The 16,510-nt window shown below is 42.9% G+C and overlaps 2 long non-coding RNA genes across 2 annotated transcripts; both read left to right on the forward strand.

Moving 5' to 3' along the window:
• Positions 1 to 2,610, forward strand: LOC306980327. Its single transcript, XR_013794009.1, has 3 exons — positions 1 to 34; positions 2,369 to 2,491; positions 2,570 to 2,610. It is a non-coding gene; the product is annotated as an uncharacterized lncRNA (long non-coding RNA).
• Positions 2,611 to 8,352: 5,742 nt separating this feature from the next.
• LOC306980324 lies at positions 8,353 to 8,844 on the forward strand. Its single transcript, XR_013794006.1, has 3 exons — positions 8,353 to 8,480; positions 8,552 to 8,589; positions 8,656 to 8,844. It is a non-coding gene; the product is annotated as an uncharacterized lncRNA (long non-coding RNA).
• Positions 8,845 to 16,510: the final 7,666 nt, after the last annotated feature.

The raw sequence follows: 16,510 nt of genomic DNA on the forward strand, positions 1-16,510 counted from the left end.
ATGATCGGCACAGGAACCAGGATCCAACTGAATGGTAAACAAATGTTTTCTTACATGTGATTTACATAAAACTACTTCTTATGCACTGTTCTCTCACCTTTTGCTCCAAGTTCCATGTGTTTTCTTTGTTCTCCACATTATAAAATGTGAAAAAAGGACAAGAAAGGCACTGTTCTCACGTCAATTTTCAATGGGCCATTTAAAAAAAAAAAAAAACGTTAAAAAAAGCCCTATTCTGACGGGATTAATTTTACCTGTAGGGACCACATGCTACTTGTAATAATTGCAGAGAATGTCTGTGATATTAATCCTGTGCAAATTGGCCATATCAGGCATTTTGTAAAGTTAAAATTCCTCGTCTACATTTATCTAAACTGCGAGGTCCTGTGCTAATACTAATCCAAAGTGAAAAGGCCTCTCTGTGATTTGGACAGATATGGACAGGATACAATACATGATGAGGCGTTTTTTGTTTCCTTTTGGTGAAGAACAGAGGCTGCATTAGAATGTTTAAATCAGTGGTTTCACTAAAGATAATTCCTTTCCATCATTTTTACAGACAGCGTTGTAAAAATTCCCTCCTCATCTGTCATTAATTAATCTCTCATTACATTTGTTTTTTAGAGATATACACCTTAATTGTGTTCGGGAAATATTGAGACTGCAGAATAAATGGAGGGTGAACAGGGCGATATTCAGCAGTTCCATCGTGCGTCTTTGAAGCTCCTGAGTCCCGCTCAGTGACTTACCTTCACCTCTCTCTCCGCTCTCTGTGCTTCACGTATTTATCCAAGTCCATGCGATGTTGCCGTGCATCACGTTGGCCGTAGCGGCAGTAAAAGGCAAAAGCAAAGCTAAAACACGCAGCGTTCCCAATGTCAATGTTAATGTCACTACTAATGTCACTACTACTACAACTTAAACATTTCCAACCAACAAAGATGAACACATTTTACCTCAGTGTAAAAGACTAAAATTGACTTCACTGAAAAGCAGCGCTTTAACATCACATCCAGGTTATGTCTGTACATTTCAACAAAAATCTCAGGCTTTGGTTATCCCGTGAGAATGCGCCACATAAAAAAAAAAAAAGATGTTCCCCCGTCAATCGAAGTGGGGGAACATAGATGTGTTAAGGTTAGGCAGCAGCCCACTATCCCTAAGGTTAGTGGCTAAGGCAGGGGGTGCGATGCCATTAGAACGACGCCCCATTAGTCCGACGTCTCATTAGTCCGAAAATGTACCATTGAGCAGAGGTGTCATTAGTCCGAAATCTCTCTAGCCCAGTTGTGTTGTGGATTAGAGAGCCATATACAACCACTGGCCCTAATGGAGCCTCTGACCCTAAGGTCACGTTTTACTCTCATGGCTTGTGATTGATTGATGTACCAACTGACCTACAAAAAACTAAATTGCACGGGAACATAGGGGCCTCTAGGCCACCAGTCCAATAGTTTAAAAATTATGGTAGTTGTGACGGCCCCTAGCTTGGGGGTGCCGTCTGGTTTGCCTTTTACTCATCATGTTCTGTTTGTGGGGTGACCTGCTCTGGATGTGCCAGGGCCCGGTGCATCCTGTAGGCTGCCTACAAAAGGACCGCCCTTTTCCCTCTCCTGAGCTGCTCCTCTGGTCCTCTCCACCTGGCCTTTGGGATGCCACACCACGTCGCACATTTGCTTCATGATTTTTGTAAATAAATGCTCTGTGTTACAGCTAAAACCCTTTCCGCTGCGTCCTGCTCCTCTCTTTCTGCTGCGGCTCTTGAGCCAGGGCCGTAACACTACATTACTGGGGGTTTATTTATTCCATAACAGCCAACAGCAAATAAGGCTGTTTGTTGTGGGGAATAATGAATAATGATTGGCACAGGAACCTTCTGTATATACCTGATTTAGACCAGCAGAAGGCGCTCCTCAATGACGCTCCAGTCGCTCCAGTACCACAATTAATAAATATGAGAACCTCATCTAATGGATCATACAATAGATTTCTAATCCAGCAGGAGCATGTTATTGGGTTTGGGTTGTTTAGAGTTAAAGACTCTTTGGTCCCAATCTCACTTCTCCCTGTGAGCACTTTGCCTTTTCCTTCTGTTTTCCACATTTCTCTAAAGTGGAGTGTGACTAAACACGGAAACAAGTTGTGAAAATGAGTTCAGAAACATTTTTCAATAAGCACTTGACACAATGATTGTGACAAGCAGGGTGTTTATGTGAGTGCACTTTTGGGGGACTGCAGTTCGATTATAAGACCCTTTGCCGGCCCTGTTGGTGACACTTTGACCCTGGCCTCTTCACATTTCTTCAGCTGTGCTAATTCATGGTATGTCTTATTACATGAATGTAACCTCCTTATTCCTCAGTGGAAGGAGCTGTCCAGTCTGAAGTGAGTCCCACTGTCATCGTCTTGATGGTGTTGAACGTCGTCTTCGGAGCGGCCGTGGTTGTCCTGGTGTGGGTGGTTTGTTGCGCCTGCAGGAAACGAGTGACAGGTACCACATTCACCCGCAGTTTTATATTCTCCCCCTGTCTCTGCAAATAAAACCGGATGTGAAATGTCTGTTTTGCAGACTCCTGTCCCGGCTCGGCTGACGCTCCACAGGTCACAAGGATTTGTCTTTGTTGTTAATTTGTCCAAACAAATCTCACCAAGAGAGTAATTCATCTTTGTATTGTTTTTTCAGGCTGAAGGTGAGGTCACTTACGCCAGAGTGAATGTGGTCCCCAGGAGCGCCCCCCGCAGGCCCACCTCAGCATCGCCCAGACAGGACACAGTGGTTTACTCTGAAGTGAGAAACCAACGTGTCTGACTGAAAAAGTCACTCGACTAAAGTCTTTCAAAGCATGGACATGTGTTAAAGTTTCAAAACTGAACAACAGTTAAGTGATTTTAGGGAAGACGACATGTACAAGAATGTTCTGGTTTTCATATCAATTTTCACTCCTTTCCTTTGCTTATTAAGAACGCGTTGAATTCCATACCAGTGTGTTGTATGTTTGTCTGTTTTAATGAATCCGATTCTGTTCCCTGAAATTTGAGCAGTGTTTTACACATCAGCAAAAGGCTCATGACAGCACGCTTGGATTTTGTCAAACAGCACCTAAACGACCCCCAGACCCAAAAGTCTTTGGTTTGATGAAACCAAGATCGATTTATTTGGCCTAAATGCCAAGCATCACGTTTGGAGGAAACCAGACAACGCTCATCACCTGCAAAAACCATCCCTACAGTGAAGCGTGGTCAGACTGGGGTGATGGTTCATCTTCCAACAGGACAACACGAAGCACACAGCCAAGATAACAGAGGAGTGGCTTCAGGACAAGTCTGTGAATGTCCTTCTTGGTCGGCCCAGACAGAGCCCAGACTTGAGCCCGGCTGAACATCTCTGGAAAGAGATGGAAATAGCTTTGAAGCGACGCTCCCCATCTAACCTGACAGAGCTGAGAGGATCTGCAGAGAAGAATGGGGAAAATGCCCCAAACGCAGGTGCACCAAGTGTGTAGCATCAAACCTAAGAAGACTTGAGGCTGTGTTCACTCCTGAAGGCGCCTCAACAAAGTACTGAGTAAACGGTGTCAATATGTTTGTCCATGTGCATCTCAGTTTGGGATTTTTAATGATTTTACAAAAGGTTCTATAAAATGTTATCCATTGTCATCTGTCTCTCTTTTTATTGAATTGTCCTTTAATTTAGTAGTAATTTAATCCTCCCAGTGCTTGAAACTTAAGTTGAAGAAAACTCCCATAAAGAGCTATATGAAGTCTCAATTCTGTTTGACTGATGAACAACGGCCAGGTTATTTTTACCTCTGTCACCTAAACACCCTGAACTGAAGGTTCACACATTTCTGTGCACGACACCAGCCACAGAGCTTTAAACATGATGGTGTGCTCTCAGACAAAGACCCAAAGGACTCTGTGGTTTAGAGAGATGCACCGGCTCAGAGCAGATGCCTCAGTGTCATGGAAATACTTGAAAGTCTATGCCCTGAACCAAGTGGAGACTAATTTAAGCCACTAAAGTGTTGTGGGAGGTACATTATGTCAGTATTTGATCATTACCGTGACTGCACAATGTCTGTTGTGGATCACGATCTCCGCCTCCCACGACCGTCCCATGGATTCGATGGACATTTTTGACAGGAAGCTTCCTTTTCTACCTTGACAACTACAATCGCTCTTTGGAATGAAAGCTTAAAAGGTATAAATCCAGGACATACTGCAGATAAATGCCCAAAATATTGTTCTACACTTCATTTTCAACATGTGTCAGGAAGTCATTTTCTTATGGCTCAGATCCAGCTCTCGTCTTATTCCCAAAGAGATCCTCCAGTTCAATGTTTTTGCCAAACCGGACCAGTGGCATCGATGATCGTCTGTACCAGGGACCAATTAGAAAAGTTGTTGGGTGGAAAGAATTTAGCGACATGTCATTGGTTTAAGCACCAAACACCGTCTTGTCCAGTCGTTTCTAAAACTGGAACAAACGTGTGGACAACAGGGATATATCTCATTACTAGGAGACTAGTTTCAATGGGATTTGGAGCTGGCGATGACAGAAGAGAAGTGTGTGTAGAGTTTAAAAACAAAGCTAACGTCAGTGAGTGCAGAGACCGTTTGTAGATGTTCTCCTTGTGATGTTCTGTGTCATTTGGATCAGCTCTGGGTCGTCAAAGACTTTTATCCCACCTCCCCCTATACTGTGACTGAAACAAACTCAGCGTCTGACGGTGATGCGGCTCGTGTTCAAACGGCCTTTTTCAACCAATCAGGTAAAGTCATGTTAATTTTCATCAGCCAATCAGAAAGCTCCAGCCACAGCTTTATAAAACGTCCAGAGCCCGCCTCGATTCAGAATCTCTACAGCACAACTGCACTCAGAATGGAGACGCTGAAGGTTGTCGTCATTACTGTGCTCTGCTCTCTGTGTAAGTAACTCTCCACATGGACTTTTCTCATTATTTAATACACTTTAGTGAACTTTCATTTGGATTTTTCAGATGGAGTTATGCCACGGGAAGTCGCTCAACCAGAAGGTTTTAAAACGGCAAAACTGGGACAAACTGTTGACATAAAATGTGTCAAGAACAGTATTTGGAGGAACAGACTGTGGTACAAACTGGGCTCTAACAGGAGATTACAACTGCTCGCTTCAATTAGTCCCTTTTTTAAGCCAAATGCACCTATTGATAATCATTATTCAGTGAACTCTTCAGAGAATGAAAGCACTTTGACCATAAAGGACCTCACAGTGAAGGACATCGGCACGTACTTTTGTGGAATACAAGACACCCATGATGTTAACTTTGGATCAGGCACTGTCCTGGAGATCGAGGGGGAGTCAGAGCCCGTCCAGTCTGTTCTCCAGAGTCCAGAGTATATCAGAGCAAAGCCTGGAGACTCTGTGACTCTCAGCTGCTCTTTCACCTCCAGACACTGTCCACGAGAACACATCAGCGTCATGTGGGTGAGAAGTGGTTCTGCATCTTCTGAAATTGTCTTGTGGGATTATATCAATGAGAACATCTGTGAGAAGACGGAAGACTCCTCCTGTGTCCATAACCTGACCCTGAAAGACATCAGGTCAGATGAAGAGGGGACCTACCTCTGTGTGGTCACCGCCTGTGGGGACACACTGGTCGGAAATGTGACCAGGATCCAACTTCATGGTAATACATGCTTTTTTCAAACATATGGACACTCATCAGGACAGCACATGGACATTTAAATAGCACTACTTCTAAAAATTCTTTGTTAATGAAAAGACAAGACAGTTTTCCTGCCTCAAATGTTCCTATCTACATATTCTCTAAAAAGCCTTTATTTCAAGGGGCTGATTATGTTTCTTTATATCACACGTAGTGGCCAGCAAGCAGCGAAGATTCCAGGGGGTACTTGGAATTAAAATACTTGCAAAAGAAAAGTCAGTTTTAGTCATGTTTTTCAGTAAAAGGTTTGACTTTGAGAGTATTTGAGCAATAATTGAGCAATAATATAACATTTGTTAATGTTTGGCAGGATCCTTGAATTAGGGGGTACTCGGAGTATAAATGAATGCCTAAAGGGACCAAAAGTGCAGTGGGAACCATTGTGATGGAGAACCAAAGAGCACCTTCGTCACAGAGCTATTACTTGATAAACACTTCATGAACTTAGATAGGGAATCTTTCTGGACTTAAAATATTTCTCTTCCAAGTACCACCCTGGCTAGACTGATACTAAACTTAGACAACAAATGTCATAAAGTTGAAACAAATGCCTAGACTAAAGCTAATCTCTAAAACATAAATGAAATGATCTCCAATAAAAATGTATAAAGTCTGACATTGCACAGGGCCCTGAGCACAACCAAGTGCCACAGTTTGAGAACCACTTCCAATGGACCGTGTCTAGTCTCTGATCAAACCTCGCTGTGGTTGTTTCGTCTCCTGGCCTCGCTAAGGACACGGGACGCCACGGAACCGGGCAAATTAGGCAATAATCTTTGTGATACAAGTACCAAATTGGTATCAATGCCCTGGATCCTACTGTTTCAGGAAAAAAAAACTGTTGCCACATGAAAATTCAATATCAAAAAGAAGAAGAAGCCTCTCAAATACTAAGAGCGCTTTGAAAAAAGAGGTGGTCCTTGGAAAATGGCACTCATTACAGTATTAGCCGACCTTGGTCCTCACACTTTCTTGAAACACAAGGTGTGACAGGGTTCGTATGGCAAATAAGTATGACAGCGTAACAAGGCATCACATGGTTTGTACTATTTATTATTTACAAAAAACGATATTCCCAATGTGTGAAAAAAATATGAGTGTACTGCAACAAAGCATTAACAAACTAATCTATATGCAATGATTACAAACAATGATCAAGGCTCTCATAGTGACCTTCACTCATTTTAATACCCATAAGCCCCTCCCCTGTGTATGTATTAGAAGTGCACTAGCCTCGCTCGTCTCCACATTTGATATTCTGAGATGAGTTATTACAAAGTACTGTCCAGTATAGTCCCTATAACATCACTCACAGCTGTAGACCCGCATTAAGTAGACCAGTGGTTCCCAACCTATTCCAAAAACTATGGCCACTACAAATGTATAAAAGAATGAATGCTAATAATAATTTTTAAACAAACTGCAATTGGAGTGTCTTATGCACCCGTACCCGTACTTTCTTATATTTGATGATTTTTACTCATAAACCTTGGACCAGACAAAGCTCTGAGCCTCTGCAATCCCAGAACCTCTGTAATAACTGCATTGTGCAGAAAGGAGTGAGCCCGGTGTCCAGAGCACCAGCAGAATGAGCGACTGCAATATGTTCGCTAAACTCAGGAAATAGAATTCAAGAGACAGTGGAATATTTATGGATAAATATTAGGGGTTCAGCTCTCACGGTTTGGTTCACGGTGCAGGACCCGCGGTTTGGAGCATCACGGTGCAAGTGCAATCTAAAAAATAATAAGTTGGTTTTGAAATGAAACAGCCTAATGATCGTTATTAGACAGTATTTATAATCTTAGAATAAAATTGGCAATGCTTTCAAAGCTGCTTTATAATAAAATGTACCTCTGGGCTCACAATGAAAGCAAAATAATGGTATAAAAAAAAAATCAGTATAAAAAAAAATCAGTATAAAAAAAAAAATTAGTATAAAAAAAGCATCGCAGAGCAGGCCATGCGCTCGTTCAGTGTTAGTTTCATTTTGGCTCCGCACACAGAGGCTGAAGCTCTCAGAGCAGCGCGTTTGATTTGAAGCTCGTGTTTGGTCAGTTGTTGGACAACATTCTGTGTGTACTTCTTTTCGGAGACAAAGCTTTGGAGACGGATTATCCCTCTCAGGGAGTAAGCGACGGCCAATTGTTGTTGCACCTTGTCATTACTGCTGCTGCAGTGACTATATTCTCTTGGTCATTTCTGTCTAATCTGTTGGCCCTCTAGGGGCCCCTGCACGCTTGGGGGCCCAGGCAGATGCCTGCCTTGCCTAATGGCAAGCTATGCCTCTGTTCGCAACGGCTTTCCTGCGGAATCAGATGGGGTCACCCGTCCGAGCCCACGAAGTCACTCCTATAGGCAACATTAGGGTCATCTTAGGCCAAAAATGTGCCCTCGTCAGGAGGAGAACCCCCCAGCAGGTCTTGTATAAAACATTTCAAGCAAAACCCGGTTCTGTTACACACCTTTTGATTTATTATTTTCACCCTCTCTATTTTTCTATAACACAAAGCCTTATGTGAATCTGAAAAATGAAGTTTCATTTAAAAGAAAAGTCGAAAAATAAATGACTGTTTCAGCCATGACATCGTACTGTTCTTTATTTGTCCTGATTTACAAACATTGAAAGTCTTTATTCCTCACTTGAAGGAGCTGACCAGTCCACAGTGAGCCCCACTGTCCTGGCCTTGGCCGTGTTGAACGTCGTCTTCGGAGCGGCCGTGGTCGTCCTGGTGTGGGTGGTTTGTTGCTCCTGCAGGAAACAAGTGACAGGTACCACATTCACCCGCAGTTTAACCTCGTCCCCGTCACTGCAGAAAGTATTTGAAATGTGTGTGTTGCAGAAGAAGACTCTGACCGCGGCTCTGCTGACGCTCCACAGGTCACTTTTACTTTCACATTTGTTTTGTTTTGCAGGAGTGTGGTTAATCTTTGCATTGTTCTTCAGGCTGAAGGTGAGGTCACGTACGCCGGAGTGAATGTGCTGCTCAGGAGCGCCCCCCGCAGGCAAACCTCAGCAGCGCCCAGACAGGACACAGTGGTTTACTCTGAAGTGAGAAACCAACGCGTCTGACTGATTATGAAACTCAGAGACTGGGTTCAAGTCGTTTAAAGAAAGGACACGTGTTACTCTTTCAGAATGTTTTATTCATTGTTGGGTCAAGACAACATGAACAAAAAGTGAATGTGACTGTCAAGGTTCATTCCTTCCTTTATAACATTTTAAAAGTTTTTTTCGACCTAATTACTTACCTGATTTATCGAGTGTTAAAGTGATAGTCTGTAAGTTTAGCTAATTTAATAGATAATATATGCATATACAATTGACCACCTGGATCTGAAATTTCAATAATCTAAATAATCTTTTTTTATATATGTAGTCCCTCCCTTCGCTGATCTCAGAATCCCCTGGCGTTATCACTTTGACCAATGAGATCGAGCTTTTCCTGTGAACCGGCCTGTCAGGTCCAATCAGGAGGTGAGTGGGCGGGAACTTGGTTGTACATTTGAATTTGAATCTCTCTCTCTTCAATTTGCAACTAAGACTGGAGGGGAGGGCGGGGAATTACTTTTGATATATCACTCTGTTTTCATTTTACAATCCTCCAGGCTATCACTTTAAATCAACAGTAACTGAGGCAAAAAATTAACAAACAAATGCAACATACAAAAGCGATATACACAGTATCCACTGTGATAAATGTTGTATTTATTATTTCAACAAAATAAACACTGTAAATATAAACCTGTCTTCCTTCATAATTCTGATTGTCTACTACGTTATAATACGCAATATTTCTGAAACTCAACGGGGAGTGACTGAACCTACTTATTTCTCAGACTCATTAGCCAAAAATGTCGCACCTACTGCTATAAAAGTATTATTCACTAAAGTCTGTACTTCTGGGGATAGTGTAGCTGCTGCTCTGTTTTGGCAAATGAGTCTGAGAAACTTAGAGTTTAAACTCTAGGTTTCTATGCGTTAGAGTTGAAACTCTCTGCATTAGCACGGCCCCCATGCATTTATTCACAATAAAACCAGGAGTAGATGTTGCTGGGATGCACAGAAGTTTTGCTGCTCACGAAAGTCTTGGATATCAGCTTTGATTATCTTTCCTGTCCTAATGGTCCAGCATTGTCGGTGGGCTTACTTCTACCTTGAAAATAAAGAAGTGTTGAAGTGTTACAACTTGGCTCGGACTCATCAGCGTCCTCAGCGTGGCCGCAGAGCAACTTTGACATGCGCTTCTGTTTATCCGTCTTTGGCTTCTTTGACGTTTGCGCCTCTTCATCATTATCATCATCATCACAAATCTCTACCCTGTGTGTGTCTCTGTCAGCATTTGCTTTGAGTCTGCTTGCTAGCTGTGTGACTGCTGTATAAGCGTCATCTCGTTTTTCTACATCGAGAATGGCTGTGATGTGATGTAGGTTCTGCGTGTCAAGATATTTAGCTTCCATCGCTTATTTATTTCCTTGACAAGTTTTTGTTTAATCCTTTTCTTTAAACGGCTATCTTCTTCTTTAACATTTAACATTTCTTTGCATGTTCGACCATTGGAAATCAAGCAGACATGGAGACATTTGTCTCCAGCTCAGTCAGTGCAATAAAAGGTCGGAGGACATCCACAATGTCTTCAGCAGCCATCCACTGCTCACTGGTCATGTCCAATGTGGTGCTGTCGCTCCTCTTTGTACAGGTGTGGTCAGACAAGACTGCTACAGCGTTGCTCCAAAAGGTGGAACTCCACCGAGAAGCAACATCTTTGATCAGTTCGTGGTCGGGGCATTCTGCTGCTTCTGTTTATCTTTTGAGGTGGTTTTTGCTTTGTGCCCTTATTTACGTAACCAGGCGGCGCGCAGCGGCCACGGTGTGTGAAACTCGAGTGCCGTGTTTACGTACAGTTGCAGAGTGTGCCCCGTGCACCAAACTAACCCGACTTCGGGCCACGTCCAGACCTCTTCAGATTCTCAACAGAGAGAATCGTATTTGCAGCGTCATCAGCAACGATTGCAACAGGACTTTCGGGTGGGATTTTATAACCATCTGCAACTTAGTCTTTCAGCGATGTTCTCGACACTGTTCTCCTCATTCAATCATCATCCAATGTGCGTCAATAAAAGGAGCCGTGACAGTCATGTAGGCCTCCATTCGAAGAGATGACCATGAATCTGTCGTTGAGGCCACAGATTCAGAGTCTGTAGTAACTCCTGTACTCGTGTTCTCGTTTGTTCAAAGCATGAACTTAAGGCGGCCTCTCTTTTTGGCACCGTGTACCTCGGCTCCAGGATTTTGTCTGGTCACAGATAATGTCATATTAATATGAAACTGAAATCCGACATCTTAATTAGTGCAAGAAGCGCATGCAATTGGTCGACCAATAAAAATGTGTCCGACCAAGACGCCATCGTCTGTTTAGTCGACTAAATGACCAAGAGGGGGCGGTCCTAGTTCACAAACATATAAAGTACTTTTATTCACAAACTCTTTCAAACAAACTCAAACCAGTTTAACATCATGTCACACTGGTTTGTCTCTCAGTTAGACTCACTCACTAATCACCTGTGGTTTTAGCGAGACGATGTTTACTGGCTGAAAACTGTGTTTGTTCTGTTTGACCAACAAACAACAGGCAGGTTATTTTTTACCCTGTTGCCAAACCACACTGAAGTTTCACTCTCTCTCACCAGAGCACCACGGTCAGTCAGAGGTTCACCTCTGCACATGATACAAGCCACAGAGCATTAAACATGAGGGCTGTGCACAAAGAGGACTCTGTGGCTTTCAGAGAGATGCACCGGCTCAGAGCAGATGCTCAGTTTGTGTCATGGAAATTTTTAGCAAAATGGCGCCTAAATGAAACCATGTAAGTGTTGTGTTTGTGTGACTTTGATCATTGGCTGCTATGTCTGTTGTGGATCGAGTTCTTCGCCTTCCATGACCTTCTAATGGATTTGATGGACATCTTCCTTTTCTAACTTGACCTCTACAATCACTCTTTGATCAAAAGCTTAGAGACTCCATTCCCGGGATATACTGCAGATAAACCTTATTTTACTTGTCCATTTTCAAAATGTGTCTCATTTTATTCAGCTGTTGTCCAATCCAACTTTATTTATATATTTCAACAGCCAAGACACAAACAAGGCACACTGTTAACAACCAGAATAACTTCAAAATAAGTAGACAATGAAGACAGGTAACACTAAATAAAAGATCATCAAAAGAGATCAAACATAAATAAATAAGGTCGGTGATGGAGAAGGCCCTGCCCCTGTGGATTTACGGTTTCTTACTCCAGTTTAAAGACGCGCTGCAGAAACGGCATAAGTGTGAAGTGACTCGCAGAATCACATCACAGAGTCTTGAGGATCTAAAAGCCTCCCTCCACTAAACCTTGGCCAAGAACGTCCTCTGGAAATCAGGAATTTAGGCGATGCCCACATCTGGGTGTTGACCACACGTTAAAGAACGAACCTGAAGACGTAGCTGTGAGGTCAGAGTATTACTTAAAACTGACAAAATCCATAAACTTTTAAAGAAAATGAGGGGAAATAGGATATTCCATAAAACACCAGTTACATTTTGTGCTATTTTAGGTCATGTTACTTTAACTGAAACAAACTCAGCGTCTGTAGGTGAGGTGGCTTGTTTTCAAACAGCCTTTTTCAACCAATCAGGTAAATTTATGATAATGTTCATCACCCAATCAGAAAGCTCCAGCCACAGCTTTATAAAACTTCCAGTGCCCGCCTCGATTCAGAATCTCTACAGCACAACTGCACTCAGAATGGAGATGCTGAAGATTGTCGTCATTACTGTGCTCTGCTCTCTGTGTAAGTAACTCTCCACATGCACTTTTCTCATTATTTAATGCACTTTAATGAACTTTCATTTGGATTTTTCAGATGGAGTTATGCTGCAGGAAGTCGCTCAACCAGAAGGTTTTAAAACTGCAAAGTTAGGTCAAACTGTTGATATAAAATGCCTCACCAACAGTAAATATAAGAGTAGAGTGTGGTACAAACTGGGCTCTAGCAGGACATTACAACTGTTTAAGCCAAATGCACTGATGGATCGTCGTTATTCAGTGAACTCTTCAGAGAATGAATTCACTTTGACCATCAAGGACATCACAGTGAAGGACATCGGCACATACTTTTGCGGAATATCCTACGTGAAAGACGTTCTCTTTGGATCAGGCACTGTCCTGGTGATCGAGGGGGAGTCAGAGCCCGTCCAGTTTGTGCTGCAGAGTCCAGAGAATATCAGAGCAAAGCCTGGAGACTCTGTGACTCTCAGCTGCTCTTTCACCTCCAGACACTGTCCACAAGAACACATCAGCGTCATGTGGGTGAGAAGTGGCTCTGCTGTTTCTGAAATTGTTTCTTCGGACCATGGAAAGAAGATCTTCTGTGAGAGCAGCTCATGCGTCCAAAACCTGACCCTCAAAAACATCAGCTCAGCAGAAGATGGTACCTACCTCTGTGTGGTCACCGCCTGTGGAGACATCATGATCGGCTCAGGAACCAGGATCCAACTGAATGGTAATAAAAAGCCTTTATGGATCCTTGAAAACGAGATGGCACAAAAGAAATGACAACGTTACAGAAAATGTACTGGTCAAAGGTTTGGAAAGCTTTCCTCTTGTCTCTCTCAAACCCACAATGAACAAAAGTGGTTATGATTTCTCTCTGTTCAATGTTACAAGTGCACATTTTTTAGAATTGTGTAAATGCCTACATTGTATTATGTTTATATTTTACAGATGTTGAATTGGACGCTGTCCTAAGTCCTGCTGTCATGGCTCTGATTGGGTCAAACGCTGTGCTCGGGCTGGTGGTGCTGCTGCTGCTGTGGGGGATGTGGAGAGTCAGCAACAACAAGACGGGTATTTCCTCACAGTCTTTTTCTTTTCAGAAAGTAATAACTCTTAAATAAAAACTTCTCGCTTTGACAGAACTGAACTCTGAACAGCAAAGAGCTCCTCACAGCAATCAGGTCAGACTAGTATAGGATTACTCATTTGAGAAACACTTAACAAACCACCATGTAACAAGTTGATCAGTCCTGGCTTCACCATCTTTCCTTGTTGTATCATATTAATGTCATTTTTCTGATTTCAGCCCGACGACACTTTCACTTACGCAGCCGTGTCTTCAACAACAGTGAGACGCAGAAAACACCCAGATATCTACTCCCAAGTGTGCTACCACCACTGCAAATGAAGGAAGTCCCCACATTACTCAGTGTGGATATTCCTTTTGCTTCTTCTTCTTTTTTTATAGAATTGTCTTGTTGCTGATGTGACTTTGCATGATGCTGATGTAATGCACAGTTTGTGTGACGCTTTGAATTTAAAATAAAGACTGTTTAACCATGACAGAGTTGAACGTAAACTCCCAGGGTGTTTTTTTTTCTCGTCATCGCAATTGAATTCAGTCGCATTCAACAAGGAAAGTTAGTTTTAATGATGTTTTCAGTAAAATGTTCATTATGAGAGTATTTTAGCTTCTTTTTGAACCCAAGACCGGGGCTGTCCACAACCAAAGATTGTCATGATCAACCAAAAACAGCAGCGATTAGTGGACTAAAAGGGGGCGTGGCATGATGCTGGCATAACTACAACTTTTCTGACCCAAACTGCGCTCATAACACATCAAATTGCAGGAGCTCTTGTTGTAACTATACTGTTTATACGTAGAAACAACGTAAATGCGCATTCATGTGTAAAAGTCACATTAATCTCACCTTTAATCTCAGACTCCAGCTCCCTGTCTCACTCCTGCACCTGCTGCTGTACATGTGCTGCCCATACGTCCATATAATCCAAATAAAGAGAGATCCATCATCGTCCCTGTTCCCAAATGTCCTCCGGGTGACACTTCCATGTGACACTTGTCCCTGTTTCGCCTGTGACGTAAACACGAGCCATTTGCTTTATTGTGAAATGCTCCGCCCGCTGGTTCCGTGTGACGTCCTCTCAGGCCGTTTCATTTCTTCGACTTCGGCGCTGCACGGTGTAGTGATGAATCGGTTCACGTTCCGCGGAGCTCCTCGTCTTATTTATCTCGGAAAAAGCCAGAATGAAGCGGAGAAAGACACTGCCTGATGTTATAGGCTACTTTCGGTTTCGTTTCTTCCATATTTTTCGATAAACCTGCAGACAGAGGACAGAGACTCGCATTTAGGCTGTTTCACAAGGACCAGGGTATTTGAGGTTTAAACAACAGCAGAGGTCTGGCCTATAGAAGACAACATCTCACCAAGACACAGAGCCCCTGATCTTATCTGCTTATGTTCACACAGGAGAGGCCTCTCCCGTCCTCATGGCTCTCCTCAATGTTTTGTTTTTGTTTTGCAAAAGCATTTCACACAACCAATTCAAACATCACTCTGTCTGTAAAACTTTGATTGTCTGGTTTTATGATGAAATATTAGTCCAAGGTAAAAGATAGACCGGTCAAAGGCCTCTGGTGTAAATTGAGATCAACTTAATTGTTTCAAAAGTGCATGGGGGGCACACACCATTTGATACTGAATAATCTTGCTTTAACTGGTCACTTGAGGACTCTTGCAGAGGAGGAGCTGGTAGTTCCTGCAGGTGAGAGGTCCTGGGCTAGAAGGTTGGAACATAGTTTCTGGGCCTGAAATTTCTTTCATACGTCTCTCACGAAGGCAAGTCATCGAGTCTAGTGAAGAGTGATATAAGGTCCTCAAGTTTGGCGGTCTCATCACTGGCCGCCAGCTCGTCCTTCACCTCCTCACTCAGACCACGAAAAAAAGAAACCTTGTAGTGCCTTGTCATCCCACCCACACATTGTAGCTAAAATGCGGAAGTCAGTGGAGTATGCAGAAACTGAACCAGAGCCCTGACACAAAGAGCAAACGACGACTAGCCTCTATACCCTGCAGTGGATGATCAAATACTCTTTGCATTTCAGATGAAAATGAATTGAGAGTGTTACAAACTGGAGAGTCACTGGTGGATAAAGTGACAGCCCAAGCAGACGCCTTCCTGGAAAGTAGACTCATTATAAAACGCTAGAACAATCAGAAGAGTAGGTGAGCGGCTGCTTATCAAACACTAACATGCATAGATGTATGAACTGCTGACACATCCCTATCACTCCTGAGTAGCTACGAGGAATGGGTATGAAAGGCTCACGGGGCTGTCTCTCAGTTACACCCACAACAGCTGTTATTTTAGCTAGAATAGTAATGGCCCCAAAGCTGGACGATGTTTACTGGCAGAAAACAGTGTTCATTCTGTTTGACTGATCAACAACAGGCAGGTTATTTTCTCTCCTGTCGTGAAACCACACTGAAGTTTCACTCTCCCTCACCAGTGCACCATGGTCAGTCAGAGGTCCACACTCTGTACATGATGCTAGACACAGAGCATTAAACATGAGGGCTGTGCACAAAGAGGCAAAGGACTCTGTGGTTTTCAGAGAGATGCACCGGCTCAGAGCAGATGCACTCAGGTTGTGTCATGGAAAAAAAAAATTTAAAGTAAATGCCCTGAGCAAAATGAAACCATGTAAGTGTTGTGGGAGGTACAGTTTGTGTGACTTTGATCAGTGGCGTGACTGCACACGTCTGTTGTGGATCGAGATCTTCGCCTTCCATGACCTTCTAACAAATTAGATGGACATCTTCCTTTTCTAACTTGAACACTCTTTGATCAAAAGCTTAGAGACTCCATTCCCGGCACATACTGCAGATAAACTTTATTTTACTTGTCATTTTCAAAATGTGTCAGGTCCTCATTTTATCATTTTATCCAGCTGTTGTCCAA

The sequence above is a fragment of the Gobius niger genome, assembly GCF_951799975.1.
Source record: "Gobius niger genome assembly, chromosome: 21".
Taxonomy (NCBI): domain Eukaryota; kingdom Metazoa; phylum Chordata; class Actinopteri; order Gobiiformes; family Gobiidae; genus Gobius; species Gobius niger.